At 36.7% G+C, this 12,833-nt stretch overlaps 2 long non-coding RNA genes across 2 annotated transcripts; both read right to left on the bottom strand.

Annotated features, from left to right (window-relative positions):
* Positions 1-8,345: 8,345 nt before the first annotated feature.
* LOC311087369 lies at positions 8,346-9,642 on the bottom strand. Its single transcript, XR_014607236.1, has 2 exons — positions 9,548-9,642; positions 8,346-9,470 (listed from the first exon to the last, which is right to left on the bottom strand). It is a non-coding gene; the product is annotated as an uncharacterized lncRNA (long non-coding RNA).
* Positions 9,643-11,061: 1,419 nt separating this feature from the next.
* LOC311087368 lies at positions 11,062-12,357 on the bottom strand. The gene is made up of 2 exons (XR_014607235.1): positions 12,263-12,357; positions 11,062-12,185 (listed from the first exon to the last, which is right to left on the bottom strand). It is a non-coding gene; the product is annotated as an uncharacterized lncRNA (long non-coding RNA).
* Between the last annotated feature and the right edge of the window lie 476 nt (positions 12,358-12,833).

Below are 12,833 nucleotides of genomic sequence, written 5' to 3'. Positions count from 1 at the left end.
TGCTTGAAATAATAAAAGTATACTTTTTGAAAAGTGCACTTGCAGATAATATAATAAAATTAAAGACCACTTATGTGTACTTAAAGGGAATACACTTTAATGACAATATTTATTAACACACTTAAGTGCACTTTTTACAAATGCACTTTGTAATAATGTCTAATTAAGCTTAACTTAAAGAAAGAACACTTTCATCACAATATTTATAAACACACTTAAGTGTATTTTTAAAAATGCACTTTGTAATAATGTCTAATTAAGCTTAACTTAAAGAAAGAACACTTTCATCACAATATTTATAAACACACTCAAGTACAATTTTTACAAATGTACTTTGTAATAATATCTAATTAAGTTTAATTTAAAGTAAGTACACTTTCATCACAATATTTCTTAACACACTTAAATACACTTTTTAAAAATGCACTTTGTAATAATGTCAAATTAAGTTGTACTTAAAGAAAGTACTCTTTCATCACAATATTTATAAACACACTTAAGTGCATTTTTAAAAATGCACTTTGTAATAATGTCTAATTAAGCTTAAATTAAGTACACTTTCATCACAATATTTATAAACACACTTAAGTGCACTTTTTACAAATGCACTTTTTAATAATGTCTAATTAAATGTTACTTAAAGAAAGAACACTTTCATGACAATATTTATAAAAAATGCACTTTGTAATGTCTACTAAGTTTTACTTAAACATACATTTTAAATAATTATGATTTATAGTGTTTTAAATTTATTAAAGTTAAAGTTATAAGTTATTAAAGGAAATTTATTTTGATGTAGGCTATTGACTAATATATACTAAATAAAATAACAGTTTTAATGGAAAATAATTGATTTTAATTCCAACTCAAATGTGTTGTCCAAAATTAATTTGTTAATGTATTTTAAATGTGTTTTGTCTATAATATATACTGTGTGCATTATGCAGTTGAAATGGATTTTTCCAATACATCTGCTTATACAGTATAATCCAGTACAACTTATTGTTGACATTTTTATCACCAGCCCTTGCTCTATGAACTCAACTCGTGTCAGCTTTCTACATAATATTTGAAAATAAAATGTAATATATGAGAGGAGCCTAATAGTATGTGTTGTAGCTACTTTACATCTGTGAACATAATACTTTCAATATCATTATGTTGTTCTAAGTCAATTAAACACACATTTAATTGTATTAATTGCGAGCAAAAGTTAAACAAATGTAAACAAAATGAATTTGCATTTAAATTCAGTTAAAATACATTTAATTTTAATCACACTACACTACATTGAGAAAAAAGATTGACTTTTAGTTAGGTTAATGAGTAAAGTTTTGTGAACTTACAGAGTTTAACAACACAATGAGTTAGAACAACTTCAACTTAAACAGAAAAGCTGAAACAACATTTAACCATGCATGATATATGAATATGTTGTTTAATGCGCATGCGCGAGAAATACTACGTCATTATGACGCACTACTTCACTAGAGTTTGAAAAATGCGCTATGTTTTGCGATCCGTTTGCGATGCGTGATGATACTGAAGCTAGCCAAACAAGAGAACAAAAGGAGCACCACGTTTGGATGTTTGTTTGCAGATGAGACGTTATGATGCAAATAATCAGTCAAGTAAGTATATCTTGATGCTTTCTTTAGTTAATTTTTTTTCACCGTAACGTCAGTTGCTGAGTGCATTTTAAAGGTGAACTAAGTAACTTTTTTACCTTAACTGAACAGCTTCGGAGTCACTGGAATGGTTATATTACTTATTTCGGGTTGAATGGTGGTCGTTTCGCACCCCCCTGGTGCCTGTGAGCGGAAAATCCGCACTTGCAACTTTGAGCCGGCGGGCCGCCAGCCGCCGCGTCAGGAAGTATCGCGTGATATCAGGTCTCGCGATGTAACGAATTGCTTTACGGCTAAAAGAAATCTGCTAAAATGCTGTCATTATTGCGCTCCCTCACGCTGTTCGAACCCGAATGAAGAAGACGTTTTAAAGAATGTCCCATCTGCTTTGATGTCGTTGATCTACTAGCCTCTGGTGTCTGAGAATCGCCAACGAGTTTTTACAACAGTGTTGTCAAATATCTATTCAGAAGCTGTAGGGGGAGCTCTAGAAAGAAACCTGCGAGCAAAAAGCGAGAATACAGCGAATAAATCCCGAAATTACTGAGCCCTGCTTTAATCGCAGATATTATAAACTCAATAGACTCGGGAGGTGAATTAATCATGTTTTCAATAATTTGTATATGCATATCAATCATGATTGCATTCTAATAATGTCTTACATTGTAATGTGAGGAAGGCGTGTGTGGTCGTGTTCGAGGAATTTGGTTGCTGATTTTTTTTAAAACTAAACCGACTTTTTAAATGATTTTAAACAAGCTACTAAAAATTTGCTGATCCAATATTGTAACCCCTCGAAGACGTATATACATTTAATACAAATAATCAATCTTATAACCACCATAAATATTTAATATATTACCCACCTCTAGAAAAAATGCTTGTAATGTGTTCAATTTCATTTTGTATTTAAAGAGTTTTGGAATATGTAATATTTTTGTGTTTATCTGGATTTAAACATTCATTTTGCAGGATCAGTTCATATTTGTTATTGGAGATACAGTGCAAGCGGTGTGGAATCACAGACCTGTATTGATGAGGTGATGTTACAAGATTTATCATGACAGCACATCCTGATCAAGCTAAAACACTAACGTTACTTTCAAGTCACTAACTATCCCTATAGCTTTTAAATGCTTTGAATCTTTTGCATGTGCAAGTAATAAATTCTCACGCCACACATCCATTTTCTCACGCACAGATAAATCGCGAAGCAAAGAGGACACGGAGACCGACAGACTAGACAGAGCAGGGGTGCGTTTCACGAAAGCATCGTTGGCCAACTATGGTCGCAAGTTCATCGCAATGTCCATTGAACTCTATTGGTAACGAGGGAACTTGCGACCATAGTTGGCTAACAATGCTTTCGGGAAACGCACCCCAGGTTAGTTATGATATAAAAAAATCTCAGCTCTCAGATTCTGTCAATTTTATTACGCTTTGGCGCTTGTAAATGTTACACGACAGATCCCTAGCGCACGTGAACCGATCTCTACTAATAGTAAAAAAAAACGAACACTGTTGAAAGATACAGTAGGCTACGACTTACCAAAATGCATTCCTCATACATAATATCGACCAATCAGTGTTTTTTATCAGCGTGAAGAGGTCAATAACACAGCTGGAGAACAATTATGTCAGATTTACCTCAGGAAAGCCATTTAATAAACATAATATAGGTCACGTAGTATAGAGATTGTGCTATATATGTGTACTATATTACAATACTATATTTATGTGTATATATATATACGTTTATCGAACAGCCTTCGATATATTTCTATGTTATAACTTCCCGAAAAAACTACACAGACATATAAAACAAACTTCTAACGAAATACTAACAGCATCTTACTTACCAATCCAAAAGAAATGTTGCAAGTTCGGAGTCGAACCTCATTTCTTTCATGTCCATTAGTTGTCTCCAGCGATGGAAAGCAGTGCCAATGTTTACTTTGGTTCTGTTCCTTTTTTTATCAGATTTTATTTGAATGTAGTAGTGGGCTGTACTTTCCACACGATTGACATCAGGTTCAAGTACGCCCACAAGCCGTGCGAGTTATTCGTGTATTGCATGTTTGACTGGTGGTTATGTTGCCCGCATACCGCCTCCCATGGCCGAAACTGGTATTACGACACCTGTCGGGCCGTGGCTAGTAATGCTAATGCTAATTCAGGGTGATATCTCTGCAGCACTATAACTTGTCATTTTTTTAATGACATCATCGCCCTTATTTCTTCTCATTCTTTTGATGCGTGTAGCTCATTTTTTGGATATTTTTACCTCAATTCTGACACATGGCACCTTTAAAATGAAAATTCTGTCATCATATACTCACCCTCATGTTGTTTCAAACCTGTATGAATTTCTTTCTTCTGCTGAACAGGAAGAAAGATATTTAGAAGAATGTTAGTAACCAGACAGATTTTGGTACCATTGACTTCCATAGTAGGAAATAAAATCAATGGTCAATGGTACCAAAAACTGTCTGGTTACTAATATTCTTCTAAATATCTTTCTTTCTGTTCAGCAGAAGAACGAAATTCATACAGGTTTGAAACAACATGAGGGTGAGTATATGATGACAGAATTTTCATTTTAAAGTGGAGTATCCCTTTAAGAGCTAAATAACAAGGTTCGGTAACACTTTTAATTAGGTCTCATTTGTTAATATTAGTTTATTTTTTAGCCAACATGATCTAACCAAGACTAATATTATCTTACTTAGACTAATAAATGCTTAAAGTATTATTCATGCTTAGTTCATGTTAACTGAAGTAGTTAACTAATATATTTTTGTAAAGCATTACCCAAAGGTCTCTTTCTAAAACTGTTTGTGTTTATGCATAGTGTTTCTTGGGGTTTTCTTGTGCATCAACAGAAAGGTTTTTATGTATTTCTTTTAGAGATTATTTTGTCAGTAAATTTAGAGGGTTTTACATTTAGTTTTTGTTGATTGTAAAACATTGCATTTAATTCACACTTAAGTGTATTGTTAACTGACATTAAAGTATATTTTAAATCACATTAATTGCGTGTCATTATATTGTGTAGTGCACTTTAACTATATTTTGAAGATATTAGAAGCAATTATGAAAGTAGATATAAAGTTGTATTAAAGTACCATTTAAGTTGTTCCAAAAAATTACTCTTAATGGCAACTTATTGCATTTTATTTCAACTTAATGTGATATATTTGAAATGAATTGCACTTAATGTGCATTCAGTGTGTCGAAAACATTGCATTTAATTCAAACTTAAGTGTATTGTTAACTGACATTAAAGTGTATTTTAAATCACATTAATTGCGTGCCATTATATGGTGTAGTGCACTTTAAGTATATTTTAAAAACACTAGAAGCAATTATGAAAGTATATATAAAGTTGTAATAAAGTACCAATTAAGTTGTTCCAAAAAATCACTCTTAATGGCAACTTATTACATTTTATTTCAACTTAATATATGATATATTTTAAATTAATTACACTTAATGTGCATTAAGTGCGCCGAAAAGATGGCATTTAATTCACACTTAAGTGTATATATTTAAAGTATATTATTTATGTAATAAGTACACTTTATAAAAGTACACTTAAGTGCACTTTTTTTTCACAAGGGACCGCATCACGTTACTAACTAAAAACCAACTTATTTTTGAAACAGACACTTGAACTTACATCAGCGTGAAAAAAACGACAGCAAATGAAAGAAACCACCTTTGGAAAAAAAGATATTTGAAGTGTAATTTAATTGTTTAGTTGGTCTCACATCCCGCTGAATAACACGGGGAGGCGGGGCTTATGACCTATACTAGGACCAGTCACCGGGGGGCGATCGAGACGCTTTGGCTTCACTTTTCAGGGCCTGTGCGGCACGCTTGTGTTTAACCGTTTGGCTGAGGCTTAAAGTGGAATCGTAGCCTTGCCAGTCAAGACTAACAGATTCATGATTTTATTTTATAATAATCATTTTATTGAATGACGAATTCGAAAATGATCACTGGACACTGGTAATGGTAGTAGTATAAAAAAAATATAATAATATATATATATTATATATAAATATATATAAAAAAAACGCTGGCTGGCAGAAGGCAAAATCAGTCGGCAGGCCACTGGGAATTCTCCCGGTGCTCCCGATGGCCAGTCCGGGCCTGCACACAACCTTACAATGAAGAAGAGAACCCTACGATTTCCTCCACAGGACTTTACAATCAAGGATTAACAAGAACTTTAGTGAACAGTGTTTAAATATCGTCTAAAAAAATGCCCACAAACACACAGTCACTTACAGACATAAGTTGTACACATTCATGCACAAACATGACCATCCTAGACACACACAATACTTAAAACAGATATTCACATAAGCTAGTAAAAGAGACATCATGAATAAATTCAGAAGAGATGTTTATTTTTATATTTGATGCTTTGATAGAAGTAGATGAGAACATCTATAAGTGTGTGTGCGTGTGAGAGTGTGATATGAGTGCATGTGAGTCATCATGACTGGTGTGGTTAGAACACTTTGCTGATCTATATCTGCATCTAGTCACACTGAAAAGCTGCAGTGAAGATTTGATCCAAACTAGGACCAAAACCAGCAGAGCACAGCACAAGTCAAATACCTTGATACCGAAATAAAAATGTACCTTAAAATAACTCCTTTCTCTCTTTTTCTAATGCCTTGTTCTGCTATTTTAATTGGCCCACACTGTAGAGCTGTAAGAAATCAAAATACATTTTATTCAGTTAACTGTTATGTGCTTGTTAAGAACATATTTTTCATACACTTCAACAATAGGCCTACATCTAGTTTAATAAAAAAATAATATTTTAACTTCTTTGGCATGCTTTTTACTTATTTTTGTTGCCTAATAGATCATTATTAACTCTGATAAAGGTTTTTATTTTATTTTTATAATTTACACCTTTATTAATATTTTTAGTTATTATAATAACCATTATCTGTCATTACAAATCACAATGCTACAGAACTGGGTCTCCCCAAACATAAATGAAGTAAAAGGCTATACTGGTACCAATAGCCAATCTATCTAAGCCCAAATCATCCATTTGCGTTGCAAAGGAAAGTTCAGTATTTTTAAGCCTTGTTTTTACGTGTTTTTGTGTCTAAACGACATAACGTTATTCAAATTGGTCCAGCATTGACCGCGACCGCTGCATACGTCATCCGGGAAACGGACTGCAAATCATTTTAGCATTTTGAGCACAATCTATGTAACGTTACGTCTATTATAAGTGCTTGTTTTTACCACTGACAGACTCGGATCGGATGTTATGGAAATGATCCAGAGATAACAGTTAACTTAGGCATTTTTCATCGTAAGATCCTTCAAACCTAACATGTGCATTAATTTTATCTCGCAGACCATCGTAAAGCACATTTAATTAAAAATGTACAAAATAAAACTCACAAAACCCATCTCGATTTGTCCTACCACCGTTCCAGCAATCACCAAGTCTGGTTTGGTCGAAATAAATCGTAAGGTAATGTTACACTTTTAAGAAGGATGCGATGTCACTTCCTAGGGCAACACATTTATTTCTGTAGAAAATACATGAAAAACACAGGTCAAACAAGGAGCACTTTTCTCTGCACGTACACCACACTTCATCACGTACTGAATGCTACTTCTATTCTGTTATTGTGTGATACCTTAACAGACTATCATAAACAATCACATGTCTGATAGTGCAAATGTCTGAGCAGGTACATAGCACTAGACACATTACTCTTTATACCACACTCAATTCTCAAGAAATACATGCTCTAAATACATGAACATCATAACATAGATCTGAACATGTGCTGTGCCCGCTCTCACTTGGCATAAAGTAAAGGTCTGACGAATAACGTCATTAAAGTTTCACAAACTCTTTTAAAATGAATACAAGCGAGTCATGCATTTAAACTCGATAAACATAACCATGTAAATAGCTATTTAGTATAAATTCACATTACTCTAGCATTGATAACTGCACATATATTTTAATACTCTAATCACTGTTTTAATTGTTTTTAATCAGTTTTTAATCTTCTATGAAATATGCTTCAATGAACTGACTATATCATGAACTAGATTTCAACCGATCACCAGTTACTGTGTTCTCATCATAAACTCATAAGATGATTAATAAAAGCATTTTACCTCTGAATCTGAATGGAGTTCTTATTAACAATACATACTGAATGAACTTTTACATGTAATGGCTGACAAAGTAACGCTAAATGATGTCTATGTGTAAACTAATCTCAGACACGTGTGCCTTCTTAACTCAGACTGCCCAGACTCGTCACTACACACGACTTAATGTTCCTACACATCTGTTTGGTTAATTATCCCTCGTCTCGCACTCACATCTCGAGTATATATCTTTTTAGGCCTTTATTCCTCCGTTTTACTCACGTTAAAAGTTACTAGTTTTTCTCTTGAGTTGTTAACACTCTCGTCCGCCATTTTACGTACGACACTCTTAATCACAGTCTAAATTAAACTTTTCTTAACATCTCAGGCATGAACTACGGCTCTATAAAAATACAATACTGTTGTTGGGCATTACTAGTATAAAAATTATTGTCAGTGTAGCAAGTGGCTCAATTTTAGCGACTACGCCACCCCAGGTTAACGGGGAAAACAACCCAAATAAAGCACACAAATACGTTCCACCTAGAAAAGGCAAGAGGCATGGGCTTCCGTGCAAAAATGTTTATTTAAAGCTAAAAGTTGATCAATAATTTAAAATCAGTAGTTCACATGGGTCATGATTGAATTGGACAAAGCGACAAAATTAAACCTTCAAGGTTCACAATAAACCCTCACAAGATTCACAATAAACCCTCACAAGATTCACAATAAACCATCACAAGATTCACAATAAACCATCACAAGATTCACAATAAACTTTCACAGGGGCTGAGGCTTCCGGTCAGGAGCAGGCTAGTGTGCTGGCAGCAGGTCTACCATAAGAAGCACGCCAACCCAACGTACACCCACCAAATTCACTGCAAATAACCAATGGTAGTGACACGGCAATGAAACTGCAATAACACTCTTAGTGAAGCAAAACCTGCGGTGAAACCGACAACCAGCCCGCTCCTGGAAGTCCTCAGCTCCTAAAGAAAAAAAGAAAAATAGATAATCAAACTAAATTTAAATAAACAAAGAAAACAGAAACATTCAAAGTCAATTTGTTGACTCTAACATGACGGAAACCAACAAGAAAATAAACAATTTACAATGCATCCCAAAATATAAATACTCTAAACACTCACATTCACATTAAAGAAAAAAACACATTCACATTCAAGAGAAACAAACAGATCTACTGTGACCGCGGCAGAAACTTACACCAAATACAACGTTAACAGTAATAACATTACACCTAAAAATAATTCCAAGCAAACACAATCACTCAGAATCAAATAACAAAAAAAAAATAATCTTTCAAGCCCGCATAAACATGTTTGACTTAAATGTAATGGTGTGTAGAAAGCAGCAGCGTGGCTTTAAAGAGCGAGTGGCGGAGAGAGAGAGCGCGCGCGCTGTTTAATGCGACTGCTCACTTAACCCACTTTAGCATCCGTGAAGATCTTCAAAACAATAAACAAGGGTTACGACTAACAAAGTTATCGACCAGTTACCCACCTGATAATACAATAAAGTACTATCCCAGTTTACCTACCAGAGAATACGATCGTTACACTTCAACATATACCGTAAGAGAATCATGTAACAGCCTTGTTGATTGCAACAGGTGGTGTTCCGATCAGTTAAGCTGCAATGCCACACCGATGGAAGCCCTGAAGGCACACCGTACTGAAACAAATTGTCACAACCCAAGTCAGGACAAAAATAAAACTTCCCACTACGCCCCAAGATGGTACCAAGCCTACCTGGGAGTAAGCAGCCACCCACGCGCACAAACCCTCAGCCACCCAACGGCACACTCAATCCATAGTTGCGACAGGAAGGGGCGGGCTTTCAACCATGACACCACCAGGAGGCATGAATGAACGGTTTATATGCCCCAATGGGCGAATGCTCATTGGCCACCTACCAAATTGTACTGACATCACACAACTTCACTACATTCTACCCCTTACTTTTGTGTCGTCGCCCCGACGATAAGCAAACCCTTGCCACTCAACTCCAGGGCCTAAAGTAGGTAGAGACAAAATTAAACAAACCACCATAGCGACAACACTTAAAATCATTTACAAAAAGGCAATGGATATGCTTCACCGCACCTAAAATCTGAGAATACAGAGAACAATGGATCGGCGTCATCATACTCAAATCATTCAGACTAACTGACACTCATACCAAGAAACAAGTGGCACACAAGTTCTCTGCCATGACGGCTGCACACCGAGAAACGAGTGATACACAAGTTCTCTGCCTTGACGGCTACACAATAAGAAACACTGGTTACAAGTGCTATTGCCATGACGGCTCTACAACGAGATACACAAGTTCTCTGCCTTGACGGCTACATAATGAGAAACACTGATTACGAGTGCTCTTGCCATAACGGCTATACAACGAGAAACGAGTGATACACAAGTTCTCTGCCTTGACGGCTACATAATAAGAAACACTGATTACGAGTGCTCTTGCCATAACGGCTATACAACGAGAAACGAGTGATACACAAGTTCTCTGCCTTGACGGCTACATAATAAGAAACACTGATTACGAGTGCTCCTGCCATAACGGCTATACAACGAGAAACGAGTGATACACAAGTTCTCTGCCTTGACGGCTACATAATAAGAAACACTGATTACAAGTGCTCTTGCCATAACGGCTATACAACGAGAAACACTGGTTACAAGTGCTCTTGCCATAACGGCTATACAACGAGAAACGAGTGATACACAAGTTCTCTGCCTTGACGGCTATATGCACTAACTTGGGCACCTCCTAGTACCAGTCAATGGTGGAGGTATGGAGGAAAGGCCTGTGGCAGAGGTGCTAGGTCCAGCAACACTAGCCCCCTGCAACTCAGACGCCCCCTCCCGTCGCAATCTCTCGTTATCAGCTCGAAGTTGAGCCACCAGCTCTTTAAGTTCCTGTAATTCTCCCTCCATTATTATAAAATATATATATTTTATACCCAACCCCAAGGGACGTCACCGAAGGGAGTCAAACCAGAAACTACCGTCTCCAGAGCACACGCTGCTGCTTTATTCCTACAAAAGAGAAAAAAAAAGAAAAAAACACAATTACAAAACAAACTACTATACGGTCCCACGCCTCTGCCAAAAAATCCTGTGGATCCTGCCGACTGCGCCACATGTAGCAAGTGGCTCAATTTTAGCGACTACGCCACCCCAGGTTAACGGGGAAAACAACCCAAATAAAGCACACAAATACGTTCCACCTAGAAAAGGCAAGAGGCATGGGCTTCCGTGCAAAAATGTTTATTTAAAGCTAAAAGTTGATCAATAATTTAAAATCAGTAGTTCACATGGGTCATGATTGAATTGGACAAAGCGACAAAATTAAACCTTCAAGGTTCACAATAAACCCTCACAAGATTCACAATAAACCCTCACAAGATTCACAATAAACCATCACAAGATTCACAATAAACCATCACAAGATTCACAATAAACTTTCACAGGGGCTGAGGCTTCCGGTCAGGAGCAGGCTAGTGTGCTGGCAGCAGGTCTACCATAAGAAGCACGCCAACCCAACGTACACCCACCAAATTCACTGCAAATAACCAATGGTAGTGACACGGCAATGAAACTGCAATAACACTCTTAGTGAAGCAAAACCTGCGGTGAAACCGACAACCAGCCCGCTCCTGGAAGTCCTCAGCTCCTAAAGAAAAAAAGAAAAATAGATAATCAAACTAAATTTAAATAAACAAAGAAAACAGAAACATTCAAAGTCAATTTGTTGACTCTAACATGACGGAAACCAACAAGAAAATAAACAATTTACAATGCATCCCAAAATATAAATACTCTAAACACTCACATTCACATTAAAGAAAAAAACACATTCACATTCAAGAGAAACAAACAGATCTACTGTGACCGCGGCAGAAACTTACACCAAATACAACGTTAACAGTAATAACATTACACCTAAAAATAATTCCAAGCAAACACAATCACTCAGAATCAAATAACAAAAAAAAATAATCTTTCAAGCCCGCATAAACATGTTTGACTTAAATGTAATGGTGTGTAGAAAGCAGCAGCGTGGCTTTAAAGAGCGAGTGGCGGAGAGAGAGAGCGCGCGCGCTGTTTAATGCGACTGCTCACTTAACCCACTTTAGCATCCGTGAAGATCTTCAAAACAATAAACAAGGGTTACGACTAACAAAGTTATCGACCAGTTACCCACCTGATAATACAATAAAGTACTATCCCAGTTTACCTACCAGAGAATACGATCGTTACACTTCAACATATACCGTAAGAGAATCATGTAACAGCCTTGTTGATTGCAACAGGTGGTGTTCCGATCAGTTAAGCTGCAATGCCACACCGATGGAAGCCCTGAAGGCACACCGTACTGAAACAAATTGTCACAACCCAAGTCAGGACAAAAATAAAACTTCCCACTACGCCCCAAGATGGTACCAAGCCTACCTGGGAGTAAGCAGCCACCCACGCGCACAAACCCTCAGCCACCCAACGGCACACTCAATCCATAGTTGCGACAGGAAGGGGCGGGCTTTCAACCATGACACCACCAGGAGGCATGAATGAACGGTTTATATGCCCCAATGGGCGAATGCTCATTGGCCACCTACCAAATTGTACTGACATCACACAACTTCACTACATCAGCTTACCTATAGAAAACACAGGTCAAACAAGGAGCACTTTTCTCTGCACGTACACCGCACTTCATCACTGAATGCTACTTCTATCCTGTTAAGCCTGGTTCACACGGGACGATTTTAAAATTGTCGGCCGATTTTCCAAACCTGAGAGACCCCACACACGGCGATAAAAAATCACGGGTCTAACAGTTTTGGTCGTACAGTGTGTGGTGCGCAGCCACACGGCAAAATCAACACATCACACACGAACCGATTTGACTCCCGAGCATTCCCAGGTCAGACGGGAAATCTCGCGAAATCCCTCGAGATCAAACGTAATTTAATACTGTGCTTACGAGGATACTCGACAAAGTGAACATTTTGGCATACTTTTG

This window comes from Abramis brama, assembly GCF_963993115.1.
Source record: "Abramis brama genome assembly, chromosome: 7".
Lineage (NCBI taxonomy): Eukaryota > Metazoa > Chordata > Actinopteri > Cypriniformes > Leuciscidae > Abramis > Abramis brama.
This window is presented reverse-complemented; position numbering and strand designations above follow the sequence as displayed.